The sequence below is a fragment of the Dama dama genome, chromosome 30 (assembly GCF_033118175.1).
Source record: "Dama dama isolate Ldn47 chromosome 30, ASM3311817v1, whole genome shotgun sequence".
Classification (NCBI taxonomy): domain Eukaryota; kingdom Metazoa; phylum Chordata; class Mammalia; order Artiodactyla; family Cervidae; genus Dama; species Dama dama.
Window position 1 is genome coordinate 7615364 of NC_083710.1, and position 12102 is coordinate 7627465.

Genomic DNA, 12102 nt, shown 5'->3' on the forward strand with positions numbered 1-12102 from the left:
AATACACTGTCTAGATTAGTCATAGCTTTCCTTCTAAGGAGCAAATGTCTTTTAATCAGTCTGTAAAGGTAATGTTAAAAAATGAACAGGGTTAGTGAGGGTCTTGGAGGTGAGAGATGGGAACTGTGGGGAATACAGAGAGCCTGCAGAGCTTGGCTTTTTTGAGGAACGGCAGGAAAGCCACTGTGGCTGAAGCACAGGGAGGGATGGAGCGTCACGTGGTCTTCAGCAGTATGGTAGCCCCGCACTGTCCCCGGGGGCGTGTGTTCCAAAACCCCTGCAGTAAGCCTAAAACCGAGGCTAACACAGTGCCCCGAGCTTGTTGTTTCTTCCTACAGCTCAGATGCACCCAGCAAGGGGACGATCTAGGTCCGGAAAGGACTGGGCGGGATTGGCCACAGATTTCACCACGCTACTCAGAAGACAGGAAATTGTATTTATTTCCAGAATTTTCCATTTAATACTTTCAAACAACTGTAGATTACGGGTAACCAATTCTACAGGAAATGAAATATGGACTATACCGTACTGTTCTAGACTGATCCAGATCTCTGACTTAGCCATATAACCTCCTCCCTAAAGAGTTGATCCCATACCCTGTGCTCCCGACAGCCAACATCATGGCTCTCCCATCCTACTGTGTCCCCAGCAGGTCGGCACTACAGCAGGGGCATTGGGGTGTGCCCTCCTCCCAAGGTGGAACCCCTGCAGCAACCTTCCTTGCTGGCAGAAAATAGCCTTAGAGTCAGAGTTACTTCTTACCCACAGAATCACCCTGCTCCCAACTTAGAAAAGAGAGAAATTTTGAGATAACCAGAAAATAACTTAAGAAAGTAACTTTACTCAGTCAGGTCATATGCAATCCGACCTGTGAGAAATTCATGTACTTCGCCACACAGGGATAGGATCAAGTATGTGAGATATGGGGAAAATACTAATGTTGGTCTCATCTCGTTAACTTCATCTGTGAAGCCCAGAAGAATGCTTGGTACATGCATTGCTAAAGTAATGTGTGTGATACGCATAAATAAATGGCTGATTCTAGGGCTGGGATAGGAAGATACAAGATGAGCCTGGACCATCTTGTTATGCCAGAAGTAAAGAAACGACCCAGAAAAATGCGTGGATGTAACAAAAGCACACAAGCCAGCTCGAAGAGGCTTTTGCTGGCCAAGTCTGAGACAAGTTTAAGCGTCACAGTAATCAAGAGTAGTAACCCATTGGATAAAATAGGAATATATGAACCTATGTTGATCATAATTAGATGGTAAAAACTTGAGAAAAGAGAGAGGTCTTCCTCAAAGAATAATTCAGACAGATAACTGTGGATGGAAGAGTAGAGTTAGAAATTCACCAGTTTTCAATTACCATAAAAAGACTGGTTTGGAGCAAGAATCATTCCTGGAGACTAAATCCAGGGGAAGAGGGTGAGGAAGAGCAGGAGTTTTATATATTCTTAATATGACTACCTCAAGATTACTAATTAGTTGTAATGATAAATTCAAAGCAGTGACATGATTTTGATTAAATATAATCTAAATGGAATATGTGATCTTAAGCTGGATCCTGTGTTGGAGGTTACAAAAAATGATAAAAAAACTTTATTAGAACAACTGACAATATTGGAATATGGACTGCTTTAGATAAAAAGCATCATATCTATGTTAAATTTTCTGAAGTTGTACCAATGATGCATAAAATGATAGCTTTATTCTTACCAAATCTATACTGAAATGTTGAGGGATAAAGGGGCATGATAGACGCTATCTATTTGAAAGAAGTTCAGACAGGAAATGTTAGAACACATGCATACAGAGAAAGGAGAAGATACCACAAATATTGCAGATGTTAAAATTTGTTTCTCTATGTAAAAGGTATTATGCTTTTATGCATCTTTTCTATGAGTTTGAAATTATTTCCAAATAAAAAGTTAAAGATATAATATAGCAAATACACAAAACAAAATAAGGTCAGAGAGGGTACAAGCCGAATACTGCTGCTGGTCAAATATTGGGAGGAATTTTGACCAGAGGAAATGAGAGGGCAAGGAGGTCTTTAAGTCAGGAAATAAACAAATAAAAACAATAATAAAAAAACCTTTACAGGAGCAGAGATATGGAGGAGGAAAGTAAAGGCAAAGGGAGAAGAGAGTCCTGTTTGGCTGAGGTACACAAAATTATAGAGATAAATTAGTAATACTAATTTGAATATACATTTGTGAGCCTATCTTGAATGTCCAAGTACAGATTATCAACTCAAATCCAAACAATTATAAGTAATACATCCTGACTTCATATGTGATAAATTACTATAAGGACCATAAAGGAAGATTAATTTTTTTTATTTTGTTTTATATAGTCTATTAACAATGTTGTGATAGGAACAGTGAAGGGACTCAGCCATACATATACAAGTAATCATTCTCCCCCAAACTTCCCTCCCAGCCAGGCTGCCGCATAACATTGAGTAGAGTTCCCTGTGCTATACAGTAGGTCCTTGTTGGTTATCCATTTGAAATAGGGCAGTGTGTGCATGTCCATCCCAAACTCCCTAACTCTCCCTTCTCCCTATCTTTCCCGTCCCTGCAGCCATCAATTCATTCTCTAAGTCTGAAGACTGTTTCTGTTTAGTAAGTTCATTTGTGTATTTTCTTTTTAGAGTCCACATGTAAGGACTGTCACAGGATATTTTTCCTTCTCTGTCTGACTTCATTCAGTATGACAATCTCTATCTAGGTCCATCTATGTTGGGAAGATTTTTCAAAGTATGATTTCAGAGAAGAAAAGATTATTTCTAGCTCTTTCTAAATCTAAACAAACACTAAGCAAACAATAATTCCCCATGTGCTGCTCACATATTTAGTTATAAAATAAAATCCCAAATAATGCTGCTCAGAAAATGGTAAACAAGTGAGAGAGAAGACAAGTTATTACAGTGAACATTGGCCCCAATTCAAATTCCCTCAGAATTTTCAGTTTATTCAACCATTTATAAATTGATGAAAAATTATTTGAAAGATTTGCATTTTCTGATCATCAGCAGCTCTTTTCTTTCCTCAAGTTTCTTAAGCCTGCACAATCAACCCTTTCAGATGAAATACGGATTCTCCTGTCCGGGCTCCCCTCCCTGAGCTGGGAACTGCTGTGGAGCAAGCAAAATGCCCTGAACCAGCTGCTCTCTGCTCTTCTGCTTTCTGGGCAAAGAACACATTCTGCCTGGTCCTTGTGGGAGTTATCAATGGACTCAGGGAGAGTGATTCACAAGATCAAAGGCAGCTGTGAGGTCAAGGGGGCCCAGCTGGCCCAGAGGCTCAGCCCCCAGGAGGAGGTAATTGGTAGTTGTGTGCTTCAGTGGAGTGGAGTGGGTAAAAGCTGGATTAGAGAAGGTCAAAGAGAGAATTGAAGGAAAGAAATTTACAGGAACAGGTGTGGGCTTCTGGCTAAGAGAAATTATTTAAGCAAAAGAACAAGGTCAAAGGAGAGAGAACCAAAGCCCAAGGAGTCAGCAGGAGATACTGCACTCTCCTGGGACGTGGCTCAGAGCCTGGGCCCTGTGAGCACAAGGGAGCTGGCAGTGCCACCCGAGGAAGGAGCTGGAAATCCAGGTTAATGGAAAGCTACTGCTTATGAAACAGAGTTGGAGAAGCCAGACCCAGAGAAACGGAATCCAACAGAGTGTAATAAGAAGGGCATTTAAATCCATATGTCAGAGTGGTTAATGGATTAGAAGCTGTGAAAAGTATAAGTGGGACAAGGATAAAAGAGGAAAGAGTTTTACTAAAGAAAAAGGAAGAGAGAGAGGCTTCCAGGAAGAAATATTTTGTGTTAAAACAGTGGCTAAGCCAACGAAAAGAACTCAGCACAATGTTCTTTTACATAGGTGCCTAAAAGATGCGTTATTTAAAAAGTTTTAACCATAAAATATTTGCTTCATAAAACTCTACATTTAAAATACATACAAAATATAAGACAAAAACAATAGAATGAACACTCGCAACCCTGCTGCTCTATGTACAAACTAGCACATGACCAACACCCCGCAGAACGGAAGCCTGGGCCCCCTCCCCGTGCCCCTGCACAGAGCTCGTGTGGAGTCATGCACGTGGGGCTTATCCTTTCCTATGTAAAAATATTTTCCCACATATGTGTACATCCCAAAGCATTACATTGGTTGGTCTTCTCTCTTTTTGAGCTTTATAAATATGGTAACATGGTCCCACTGGATGTAGTTTTAAACGCTTTTATCACTGATGTTCATTTCTTGTATTAGTCAAGGTTCTCCACAGAGGCAGATCCTGTGGGAGATATATATTTAATTTTATTTATATTGAGGCATTGACTCATATGATAATAGGGACTGGAAAATATGAAATTTGTATACTAAGCTGGCAGGCTGGAGATGGAAACTCAGGGTTTCCATGTCACAGACTTGAGGCAGAATTCTTCTTCAGGAAAACCTCAATCTTTGCTCTTAAGTCCTTCAACTGATTATATGTGGCCCACCCACATCATAGGCCACTCATGGACCCACATCATGGGCCCATTACTTTGCCAACAAAGGCCCATCTAGTCAAAGCTATGGTTTTTCCAGTAGTCATGCATGGATATAAGAGTTGGACCATAAATAAGGCTGAGTGCTGAAGAATTGATGCTTTCAAACTATGGTATTGGAGAAGATTCTTGAGAGTCCCTAGACTGCAAGGAGATCAAACCAGCCAATCCTAAAGGAAATCAGTCCTGAATATTCATTGGAAGGACTGACGCTGAAGCTGAAACTCCAGTACTTTGGCCACCTGATGCGAAGAGTCAACTCACTGGAAAAGACCCTGATGCTGGGAAAGATTGAAGGCAGGAAAAGAGGATGGCAGAGGAAGAGATGATTCAATGGCATCACCGACTCAACGGACATGAGTTTGAGCAAACTCTAGGAGGTGATGAAGGACAGGGAAGGCTGGTGTGTTGCGGTTCATGGGGTCACAAAGAGGCAGACATGACTGAGCAGCTGAACAACAACCCACATCATGGTGGATAATCTGCTTTACTTAAAGTCTACTGATTATACATCTTAAATCACATCTGAAAAGTATCTCCACAGCAACATCTAGGCTAGTGTTTGACCAAACCACCAGGCACCATAGCTTGACCAAGTTGACATATAAAATCAACCATCACATGTTTCTAAGATTCACCCTTGTTTTGTGTAGCTTTAGTTCATTTCAGCTCACTCACCACTCTTCCACATTCTCTTATCAGTTAACACTTAAGTGTTTCCATTTCTCTGGTGTTGTGAACAAAGCTCCAATAAACATTCAGGTGCATGTCCCCTTGTGCACGTATTCAGTAGTTCTTAAAGAGGGTAGGAATGGGATTGCTGGGTTGTAGACTACACTAATTCAACTTTAAAAGCTAGTGCCAAATTGTTTGCTAAGGTGATTGCATCAACTTACATTCTTTCAAAACATTTAAATACTTGGAGTTTTTTTTTTCAATATTTGAGTTCCAAAAGTAGGTGTAGATATGTGAAGAGTTGACTTCATTTGATGATTTGATCCTTATCCATGCTTTCTTCCCTTGTATCTCCACACCTACCCCTCAATTATTTAGAAGCTGAAATGAGAAGTGAGGCAACCTTTATGAAGAGCTTTAAAGACAGACATAGTAAGCCACTCTTTCGTGCAGCAGGTATTTTCTGTGCATCTGCTATGTACCCAGCACTGTGCCTGTGCTAGGCATTGGGCAGGATATATAATGATGGATGATGCTCTATCCATTGGAGAAGGAAATGGCAACCCACTCCAGTATTCTTGCCTGGAGAATCCCGTAGACAGAGGAGCCTGGTGGGCTGCTGTCCATGGGGTCGCACAGAGTCGGACACGACTGAAGCGACTTAGCAGCAGCTCTATCCATGCCTTCATAACTAAGGGTCTAGAAGGGACTAGATATACCAATAGACAATTGTAATAGTGCTAGGATTGAGTAAGTATACGTATCAGCATACAGTAGGGGTACTTATTTATAGTCTAGAGAATTGTAGGACATTTCATAGGTATTTAATCACTTACCGAGACTAATAATATATAGGCATTGGTAGTCATGGGTAGGTATGTAGTTTTATGGTCATTAAATATTTGAGTTGCTATATAGTGTCTATTGGAGATTGTACTAAGCCTACCTCCCTGGAGTAATATAAGACTTTTTACATATACAGAGAATTTCAGTGAAGCAAAATTTCGATTTTCCATAGCGAGAAATCACTACCCTCAAGGTGGGAGAGACCAGTATTATGGAACCCAAATTGCCCTGGTCATGCCAAAGCCATCTTTGAGCATTTCTTTTGGAAGCTTCTCCTTATCTCTTTGAGCAAGGTAGAAAGGAAGCTGTGGAAGTGAGTTTTTTTTCTTGATCCTACTTGAGCATGGCTTGAACTAAAAGTTCAGAAAGAGCGCAAAGAGACTTTTCATTCTCTCCAGTGATGGCACAAGGGTTATTGCTTTCCATCTTCTTGAGTTGTAAGATGTCATTCACCTAAGTCTGCCAAATGATACAGTTTATTTCTAAATGATACTCTTCTTAGAATAAGGAGCATTTATTTCTAGGGTAGTGGCTCTTAGCCTGTTGTTTCTTTGCTACATATTTGTTAACAAGTGTGTTTATTAAGAATGCAAGCTCTTTTCTTTGCATAATTCATTTTCTGTAGCTACTCTTCCTAATCAGGTCGTTGCATTCTGTAATAAGCGTCTTTATAGGAATGCATGACTATAAAAATAGGCTGAAATTCAATACACAGAAACAGTGAGCTTCAGACCAGCTAGCAGAAAGATTTATTTTAGCAATATAGCTCTGTGGAGGCTGCTGCCTGGTACTTTTTATCCAGCTTACAACATTTTATCTCCTTATGTTGGTCAGAGTTAGTCCTAAGAGTAGGATTCATCTTTAGGAAATCTTAAGTGTCAATAAACTATACTGGCCTTCCAGAAGGCTCCAGCCCCATACATTTTGAGGAGTAAGGGGCACCATCCCAGTAATATATCCATTCCTTCTGACTCTACACTAGAGCTGCCTCTTTGGTCAATTTGTCCGTCCTCTCCTAGTAACAGTAGAGTCATAGCACTTGTAGTGGGTGGAGCACAGAGATGGAAGCAGGGCCATTAAAATGCACTAATCTTTAGGCTATGCCAAAGCCTTGACTGTGTGGATCACAATAAACTATAGAAAATTCTGAAGCATACCAGACCACCTGACCTGCCTCTTGAGAAACCTATATGCAGGTCAGGAAGCACCAGTTAGAACTGGACATGGACCAACAGACTGGTTCCAAATAGGAAAAGGAGTACGTCAAGGCTGTATATTGTCACTCTGCTTATTTAACTTATATGCAGAGTACATCATGAGAAACGCTGGGCTGGATGAAGCACAAGCTGGAATCAAGATTGCCGGGAGAAATATCAGTAACCTCAGATATGCAGATGACACCACCCTTATGGCAGAAAGTGAAGAGGAACTAAAAAGCCTCTTGATGAAAGTGAAAGAGGAGAGTGAAAAAGTTGGCTTAAAGCTCAACATTCAGAAAACTAAGATCATGGCATCTGGTCCCATGGGAAATAGATGGGGAAACAGTTGGAAGCAGTGTCAGACTTTATTTGTGGGGGCGCCAAAATCACTGCAGACGGTGATTGCAGCCATGAAATTAAAAGCCGCTTACTCCTTGGAAGGAAAGTTATGACCAACCTAGAAAGCATATTAAAAAGCAGAGACATTACTTTGCCAACAGAGGTCTGTCTAGTCAAGGCTATGGTTTTTCCAGTGGTCATGTATGGATGTGACAGTTGGACTGTGAAGAAAGCTGAGCACCAAAAAATTGATGCTTTTGAACTGTGGTGTTGGAGAAGACTCTTGAGAGTCCCTTGGACTGCAAGGAGATCCAACCAGTCCATCCTAAAGGAGATCAGTCCTGGGTGTTCATTGGAAGGACTGATGCTGAAGCTGAAACTCCAATATTTTGGCCACCTCATGTGAAGAGTTGACTCATTGGAAAAGACCCTGATGCTGGGAGGGGTTGGGGGCAGGAGGAAAAGGGGACTACAGAGGATGAGATGGCTGGATGGCATCAGCAACTCGATGGACATGAGTTTGAATAAACTCCGGGAGTTGGTGATGGACAGGGAGGCCTGGCGCGCTGTGATTCTTGAGGTTGCAAAGACTCGGACACAATTGAGCGACTGAACTGAACTGAACTGAATCTTTCCTCCACATTCACAGCGCCCTCCCCCATCCCTGCCACTGCTTTTCTGAATGCAAATGCAGCTAAACAGCCACTATGGGGCCTTCCCCAAGTTCCCTCCCCCATATCCTCTGCTTTAGCTCCTCTCTGAAGTACCTAGATAATAGTATCTGATGCACAAATCTGGAACTGTTTTACAAATGCTAAAATCCCCACCAAATGGAAGCAATTAACTACTCTACTGATGACCATGAGTACATGGCCCCAGGTCTCCTGGTGCCTGAGGATTTATAATGACAATCCCTGTGACACCATCATCAAACAGTCAGAGAATTGTGTATGAGCTGATCACATACCCTGGGATGTCCTTCCCTCATCTTGCCTTTAAAAATGCTTTGCTGAAACCCATCCTGGAGTCTGGGCTTTTTGAGCACTAGTTGTTCTGGACTCCTTGTGTGGTGCCTTAAACACTGCACTTTCCTTCACCATAACCCAGGATCAACAGATAGACTATACTGTGTGCAGTGAGTGGACCCTCATTTGGTTGGCTAACGCTAATAGCCAGTTTTATGATGTCTCTTCACAAAATTCCCTTGTCCTAAGTGAGGGATTAGAGACTTTTTTGAGAAATAACTCTTGCAGATAAAGAGATCTCCAGATACTGACTTTTTTTTTTCCCCCCAAAGCCTTGTTTTCTTCACAACTAAACATCACCCAGTTTAGCTCATGGGCGGAGAAGTCATGCCAGTGTGCACCGTGCTCCACTGATGGACAAATCATACTCAGGAACACTGAATTTCTAACCAGCAACTTTGGAGCTGCCAGCCTTAAATGTGAATGTTCAGCCAAGGATCACTATATAGTTGAGGAACGCATCCACCATTAAAGAGAAAAACAAACAAACAAGTAAAAAGTTCCCATAAAACACAGAGACAATGCAGAAGAAAACAAACAAAAATCTATATTTAATATCTTCAAAGCAATAAAAGATACTATATCTATAAAACAAACACAAGAGGCTATAAAAAAAAAAACAGTGGATTAGAAAGAGCCCTTAAAATTAGAAATATGGTACCAGAATACACAATTCAATAAAAGAACTAGAGGATGAAATTGAGGAATTCAGAAAACAGAACCAAAGGGGACAGAAAATAGAAGAAGGAAAAGAAAATTAGAAAATCAATCCAGAAAGTCTAATATCAAACCAGTAAGAGAGACATAAAAACAAAGATGAGGAAATTATAAGAGAAATAATAAAAGATTTTCCAGACATGAGAATACTTTAAAAAAAAAAAAAAAAGGATCTTCCCTGTTTTCCTTCTTGGGAGGCAGCTGGAAGATGAGCTCAGGCAAAATAGAGAGTAAACAGAGGAAGACTCCGAAAAGTGGGTATCCATGTAAAACAGCAAGGAGATCAAACCAGTCCATCCTAAAGGAAATCAACCTTGAAGATTCATTGGTAGGACTGATGCTGAAGCTCCAATGCTTTGGCCACCTGATGTGAAGAACTGACCCATTGGAAAAGATTCAGTGGGAAAGATTGAAGGCAGGAGGAGAAGGGGACGACAGAGGGTGAGATGGTTGGATGGCATCACTGACTCAATGGACATGGGTTTGGGTGGACTCCGGGAGTTGGTGATGGACAGGGAGGCCTGGCGTGCTGAAGTCCATGGGGCCCCAAAGAGTCGGACATGACTAAGTGACTGAAAAATAACAACATCAACAATCTAAAACAAGAAGCAAGAAAGGAAAGCCTTAAATGTGCTTGGGAGGAGGAGCTGACGACTTGATCTAGATCGACATCTAGTTAAAAATTGGAAGAATATTAGGGACAATTACAGACAAAAAGAGAAACAATTAACTTTAGGAAAAAATAATGTACAAGAAAGGAAATTTAATTGTAGCACACTTGTTGACTCAGTACAGTATTTATGTAGCTATAATAACAGAAAATAACAACTATGAAATAATATTGAGAGGAAGAAGGAATGGGAAGCAAGGATGAATGGGGTGAGGATCAGGCAGCAGCGTTGAAGTCTCAGCCACAGTGTGTGTATATATGTGCACTTAGTCACTCAGTCATGTCCAACTCTTTGGGACCCCATGGACTGTAGCCCACCAGGCTCCTGGGTCCATGGGATTCTCTAGGCAAGAATACTGGAGTGGGTTGCCATTTCCTTCTCCAGGGGATCTTCCCAACCCAGGCATCGAACCTGGGCCTCCTGCATTGCAGGTGGATTGTTTACCTTCTGACGGAGAAGGCAATGGCACCCCACTCCAGTACTCTTGCCTGGAAAACCCCATGGACGGAGGAGCCTGGTAGGCTGCAGTCCATGGGGTCTCGAAGAGTCAGACATGACTGAGTGACTTCACTTTCACTTTTCACTTTTATGCATTGGAGAAGGAAATGGCAACCCACTCCAGTGTTCTTGCCTGGAGAACCCCAGGGATGGGGTCGCCCAGAGTTGGACACGACTGAAGTGACTTAGCAGTAGCAGTAGTAGAGCCCCCAGGGAAGCCCCTCAGACACCATAATAAGATTATATGTTATGTCTACAATGAATAAATCAAAAAGTAGTAGGATAAGCATATTTTTAAAAATATGGAGTTATGCATACAGAAGAAAGCTATCAAAAGTGTGGAAAGAGATGGCATCTATGGAATGGACTCTGAGATGGGAAATACAAGGGCAGGAGCTGCTATGTTCAGCTTAAATCTTATAACCTGCTTCATGTTTAAACTGTGTGCATGCATTCCATTGATGGAAACAAAAATTAACTTTCAAAATAATGCAATAGGGGTTCTTTTATATAAATTTCTATGCATAGCTCTAATTTTTTCCTTAGGACCAATCACTAGAAATGAAATGACTGGATCAAAGGATTTGATCATTTTCAGGTCATATGTATATCAATATATCTGTATGTTTATATATATATATATATAATCTTATCTAGATATTCATACTTCAGTTTTCTCCCTGACTCCCTGGCAATTCAGATCTTGCCTGTTTCCTCACATCCCCATCACTGTGGAGTGTCCCCATCATTGTGGGGTGTCACCATTAAAAAGTTTTTCCCTGTCTGATGAGTGAAACTATTTTAAAATTTGTTTAAAAATTATTTTAGGCTCAATATTTTAATTTATTTTAATTTTCAGTAGTGCCTTATATATAAACCACATAATAACATCTACGGTAAATGATCCAAACCTATGTAAGCACAGATTAAAGGAAGAAGATAACCTTTCAAGCCCTTTCTGGTCTCCACTCCCCTGCTCAAGAGCGACCAACCTTAACAGGTTTTAGTTTATAGATAAAACATATATACAAATACTTATTTTTTATATAAAAGGACTCATACAACCCTTGTTTTACAAATTGCTTTCTACGCTTAAGAACACAAATTGAGAAGTTCCTCAAGTCATGGTTTTAAATATTTGCTTGTATGCATTTTTAACAATGTGTTGTGATCCATCCGCCAAGGCAGGGTGGACCTCTACCTCAACTGTGGTCGTGATGACATTACACAGCAGCAAGAGGGTGTAAAAATGCTTATTACTCACATAATGAGGCTCTCTGAGAAGAATAAAGTAGGCCCCCAAGCTGGTCTGAAAGAGGTTTAAGAAAGCAGCGAAGGGAGGTTTCAGGCTGGTTACGGAGCTGTAGTGGGCAGGGGTGGGGCGAGGCCTCCCACTGCGGCTCGTGTCTCGCGTGGTTTGAACTGGGCGCCGACAGAGAGGGCCTGCCGGGCGGGGCCGGCTCAGGCGATGCGGCATGGAGCGCGCCTTCTCTTTACACAGTGTTGCCTGTTCCTCCAGAACTTGGTGTACACAGGTCCTCTTCACTCTGGGAAAATAATCCTCTGACTTCCCAGGAGTGGA